The sequence below is a fragment of the Lathyrus oleraceus genome, chromosome 5 (genome assembly GCF_024323335.1).
Source record: "Lathyrus oleraceus cultivar Zhongwan6 chromosome 5, CAAS_Psat_ZW6_1.0, whole genome shotgun sequence".
NCBI classification, from domain to species: Eukaryota; Viridiplantae; Streptophyta; class Magnoliopsida; order Fabales; family Fabaceae; genus Lathyrus; species Lathyrus oleraceus.
Genome location: NC_066583.1, coordinates 32,866,251 through 32,872,336, shown reverse-complemented (window position 1 = coordinate 32,872,336; position 6,086 = coordinate 32,866,251). Strand labels below are relative to the sequence as shown.

Genomic DNA, 6,086 nt, shown 5'->3' with positions numbered 1-6,086 from the left:
TTAACTTCCACGTAACTTCCTACTAATAACTTCCACATGCTGTATTTTAAAAAAATTATATTTAAATAAAAAATATCACTTATATTTTCAATGATGTGCATTAAAAAAGCGGACAAGTGCCCGTCTGGACGCTAGTATATCTTAAAACAAGAAGGATAGACACTAATATGTATTTTAACATAATAACCAATTGCACACTAGTATGAATGTACATATATTTTGTTAGCAATAACATTAAATTGTAATTAATATACTCTTCCATTTACTATCTATATATAAATTTATTATATAAATGTATCTAAATTATTTTTCATATTTAAAAATGTTTAAATTTAACTTTTATTTTTCAAAGTACTCAATTTTTTTAAAAAAAACCTCTCAAAACACTTAAGAGAAACCAACAACATGAAAAATAAATAAATATTTAGTGTGAATTGTAAAAAAATGCAACTTTATGAGGGGGGTATGGGTAAAAAAATCATTAAGGATCTTATAAAAAGGAACAAGAAAAAAATCTCAAAATATTTTTATATTTAAAGAAGAAGATAGTAGTAACTAACATATTTGAAAATACGATTAAATATTGGAAATAAAAGAAGGAAAATGTCAAAAGTGGGATTTGAACCCACGCCCTCTCACAAAGACCAGAACTTGAGTCTGGCGCCTTAGACCACTTGTCCATCCTGACTTGTTGTTTAATTTTTATATTGTATATATTTATCACAATAGGTTTACATATTCATTCAATATTCTTGACACCCTAGTCTCACACCTTATTTTCTTCTCAATTTTATGGATCGTAAGGGGTGGTTGTGAATTTTTTATTATTGGTTTTGAAATTTAATTTTAAAATTAAAATTTGTTTGATAGAATAGAGTTATTTTGATTTTTTTATTTAATTTGTAAATACTTTTTACTAAAATATATATTTTTTAATTCTTTTTGTTTTAAAGATAAAACACTACCATCAATGATCGACCACTACTCCAACCCCTATTATGACAACCTCTGACCATCACTGACCACCACCAACAATTATTGATCACCACTAACAACTACAAATCATTAGTCAAACAATTAATTCAACCACTTTTCCGGTCACCTTTGCCCACCACTCTAACCACCTCCAACCACCGCCAACCATCACCAACTACCACTCAAATTATTTTTGATCACCCATTTATCCATATATGATCTTTAAATTAACCATCATTCATACTATCAACCACCACTATGGTCACCTCTAACACCAATATGACCACCACCAACCATCATATTAATCATTCTCAACCATCATGTTTACCACCATTGTCAACCACTCCAACCATCATCAATCACCACTGTGTGTGTGATATGTGCAACAAAGTACAACTATATATATAAACGGCACCTACAAGTATTACAAACACATAAATCAGCAAACACAAATAGTACGGATTTGCAATTGGAATAGAAAAGTGAAACTAAAAAGTGCAATTGATAATAAAAAAAGTATAAATTCAAACTAGAAATAAAATTAACAGCAATAATAAGCAACTGGAAATTAAGAACAAATATAAAATGAAATTGAATAGACTGAAATAAATAAGCATAGATAAAAAAAACTTGTGAAATTGAACCTGAAACAAAATCTCGAAATTATAAAAAGAATGAAATTGATTATGGCAAGATTGTTGATCTAAGTACATAGAATTTCCTAACTCTAAATTGCAGCAGTCCCTCAATGTGAGAAACTGCAGTTATAATAGTAGTAAATTTTCTGCCTAAAACTAGTATTCCAAAACTCTGATAACTCTAAAATAAAACTTGGACATTGAAAACCTAAATTTTATAGTTATATATAGTGCTTGGGACTATAAAAATAGGCTGAAGTCGCGTAGGAGTCGTGGAGAAATTCACGCTGAAGTGGGAGAAGACTAGGCCAATTTGTTGCTACTTTCTGGTCACGAAGTCCATGGCGGACGCCATGAGTGTAAAGTGGGAGAACGTGGGTTGTGAGGCTCGTGGAAAATGCCATAGCCCTCATGGAAAACGACATTAGCTCTGAAACGCTCCTTTTTGACTTTTATTTCTGTTGAGCTGACTTTTGACTGCCACGTCTTGGCCAGTGCCATGGAAAATCCCATGGTGAACGCCATGAGTGCGGTATCTATCCTTTTTCTATGCTCTTTACTTTTTTTGTCCTGATTTCTCGCATGGAAACTCATACTTGGAAAATACCTGAAATAAAACAACACACCAATATAAAACCATAAAATAAGAATAAAATGGACTAAAATGACATGCGCATCGAGTCAGAAACGTGATACATTTCATGGTTATCAAATTCCCCCATACTTGAACCATTGCTTGTCCTCAAGCAAGTTGTTACACACATGAAAAACTTTGAAAATGTAACATTTATAATGTAAAGACTAAAAAATAATAACATTCAATTACTCGTACTTGGCTACAAACTCCATTTTGGTTAAGATTACCTTGATATGTACTGATTTGCACACTAAGGACATCGTAAGAACACAATTTCGCAATTGTACGGTCAAAAGCCTTCCTCTTATACAAACCAATCTGAATCATGCTATTATGCTTAAATCTAACTTACTCATTCTCTTTTCGTCCCTTTTCATTCTAGTTCAATAACATTAAGGTCATTATCCTTTCACACTCATAGTAGGAAAATTTGTTAGTGACTTTCATCTTATTATTATTTTTTTCATTTTCTTTTCCGTGCACTTTGGCTCAAATTATTAACAAATAGAACGATTAGAAACTGTTGGGTTAAATGACCGGGCGAGGGTCACCTAACTTAGAAGGAACATTCTCTTTTATTCATTTTTTGTCTTTTAAGCTCAGATCATTCACTTATTTGCATCAACCTCCCTACATAGTGTGTGCTTAGGATGGTGCTGACTACTAAATAAACTACTTAAGGACTATTAAAGAATGAGAATTAAAGGCTATGGACATAACAAGTACTCAAATCGATATCCATATTCGGGAGACTTTAGGTGTTAAAATGATATCGATCTTGTACAGTTTTCTCAAATCTCCAAAATCTAAAATTTTATCTGTAGCCTATATACTTTCAAATCATGCAATAATTTTTCAAGTCTTATAATGATTTTGTTTTTGTTTTTGTTTTTTTGTTATGGCTCAAGAAACTGGGAGAATCAACAAACAAGAAAAAATCATGCATAAAGACTCGACAACACATGCACTGACTCGACTAACAACAATCAAACTAAAAATTGATAAAATCCTACTAAACACGAAATAAACTATAAAAATAATAAATCTAACAAAACAGCAGTAAAAAGAAAGCAATAAAGTTCCTCCCCCGCACTTGAACAAAAAATTGTCCTTAATGTTTTGATAAAAGTGGGAAAAGGAAGAAAGAACCTGGATGAGTTAGTGTCTTCCTCGGCCTCAACCTCAGGGTGGTCCATAGTGAAGTGGTGGTAGTGGCATACCCATACCATGCATGTAGTGCAACATATCCTCCATGGTGTTATCACATGTGATCTGAAGTTAAAAATATTTGGAGTCTCTCTCCTTGAGCCCCATTTGTAATCCATACAACCTCTCGGTCATATCCGAAAGCATATGCTCATTCCTTCCCGCATAATCATGTTGTTTCTAATGTATGTGTTGTATGTGTGCTATTTGTTGATGTAAGCCCTAGAGGCCAATACTTTTGGTACTTGTTGTAAGACCCTAATTTTGACCCTAAGATCCCTCATGGCATCATATCATTTGCTCATGGCATTTGCCTCAAGGATCATAGCATCTTGGCTCCTTAACCCCAGGGTTGGGACTTGTGTTAGTTGGTTTGAGACCACCAAGCATGCTTGAATTGTATATTATTGGTTTTCTAATTTTGTTTACTAACCAAAAGCACAAAAATATGTCACTAACTTTGTTTATTTTGAAGCTTAAGTAGTCATGTGATCCAAGGCTCCTAGAAGGCCCCTATGCCCATTGAAGTGGCCAGATGAAGATGAAAGCAAGCATTACAATGGTTCCCAAATCCCTCAATCATCATACATGTCTCCCAAGTATCTCAATTTGTCAATTTGATCAAGATAAACCAAAGGGCTTGAGGATTGCTTCCCAAGGAAACCCTAATTCAACTATGCATTGATTGTGCCTTGCTCATGAAGCAACCTCAACCTATGATCAAATACAATCAAGGTAAGTTCTTTCATTCATCATTTTATGCATATATGAGCCTATGTGAGTGTCCTAAATCATTCATTCATCAACTTTTGAAGTTTGGACTTGAGAAGTTGACCAGTCAAGTCATCTGACTATTTTGAAATCCACTGAGACCTACCTTTTGATGTGTTTGTCAAATGAAGATGACCCCAAGATAAAACATGTTCTTAGGAACCATATTAATAACTTTCATGTACATCAAAATTTTATTTGAAACTTATAAGGTCATCATTAATTTCAAAACATTATAGGTCATTTTGACTTAAACCCTAACTTTGGGTCAACTTCCCAAGGACCTAATTCCTTCATTTTTTATTATTTTGAGGTGAGACCAAGTTCATTGGAAATTTTAAGATGTCTACTTCAATTTTCATGTTGGACAAAATTTCATAATCCTAAAAGAAACACATGTGATAATACAAAACATTATAGGTCACTTTGGACCAAAGCCATTGAATCTTGAAAAAGTCCAACTTCAAGTGCCCATAACGTTTTCATTAAAAATACAAATGATGCAAAATGTAAGTCTAAATTGATTTACTTGAAAATATCTACAACTTTGATGTTGGATATTTTTCCATTTGAGGCTTGCATCATTGAAACAGAAGGGCTTGAAGTTGGTCTTTTTTGGCAAATTTTTCAAATACATGTTTTGTACCTTGAACTTCATGGCCAATTTTCACAATTTTCCAAACTCCATATGGATTTTTGTTCAACATAAATTTTGTCCTTATGTCAAGACCTTTCCAACCATTACTCACATACCTATGTTTGGATTTTCCAAATGTGATTTTCGAAGAGATGAATATTTATGGTCATTTATAGAATCCAAGTGAAATCTTGATACACAAGCTAATGCCTTGCAATCTGCACATCCAATTCAATTTGTTTGATGTTCAGCATTCATTTTCAAGTGGTTTTGGGCCTCACATGCGCCTGTACAGGCCCATGCATGGAGGACCCAATTTCATGCGCACGAGTTTGCTCACACTTTGCATCAGCTGTGGCTATAAATAGAATGCATTGCCTCACTCAAATCTCAACCTGAAGGCGCCTGAATCTCTGCTGAATTCATTTCCCAACCTCTCACCAAAGGAATTTGAGTTTTCACCTTCATTTTTCAAGTTTGATTTTCAACAACATCAGTTGAATTTCAATACTAATTCCTAAGCCTAGCTCTCATACCAAGCATCAAGATCAAACTGCAAGCAAAGGATTGGTTGAATTATGCTCATAAAAGCTGCACTACAAAGGTTTATACCTCAACTGTTTTGCTTCGAATCTCACTGAATATTGTGCATTGCTTGTATTGGTTTGGTTTTCTGAAGTCCTCATGTGAGAGGCAAGCCAATGGTGGCTTTAATTTTGTGAATTGTTGAACTTCAGATTGAACACCTAGTTTTTCAACCTCAAATTTCTTCTTCCATAAGGATCTTGGGTGAAAACTAAGGTTACAGGGGTGATGTACATCACCCTAGCTTTAATTGGGTGTATGGATCACGTGTTTTAGTTGAGGTTGCAAAACCTACAACTGGTGGCCGGACTGTGCCTTCTCACCGGAGAAGACGGTGGTTTCCACCACCGTCCCCACGTGTTTGAACCATGGTCGTTGGATGATGATCTCCAGATCTAATCTTGGCCTTGCATTGTTATGACTTTTTTAAATGCTTCATACCACGCGTTTGACCAAGGTGTATGATGAGCGTGCGCTTGAGAGTCTTTTGATCAGCCACGTCAATTAATGAGCGCTAATCCAAGCGCTGTGGTTTTTTCTAATTTCTTAATTTCTGTTTTATTTTCTTTTATTCCATTTATTTTCAAAAATTCATAACTTCTTTATTTGGAATCACAAAAATATGGGACCAATTGCA

At 34.1% G+C, this 6,086-nt stretch overlaps 1 non-coding gene across 1 annotated transcript; it reads right to left on the bottom strand.

Annotated features, from left to right (window-relative positions):
- Positions 1-604: 604 nt before the first annotated feature.
- On the bottom strand, positions 605-688 carry TRNAL-CAA (transfer RNA leucine (anticodon CAA)). The gene has a single exon. It is a non-coding gene; the product is annotated as a tRNA-Leu (tRNA).
- Positions 689-6,086: the final 5,398 nt, after the last annotated feature.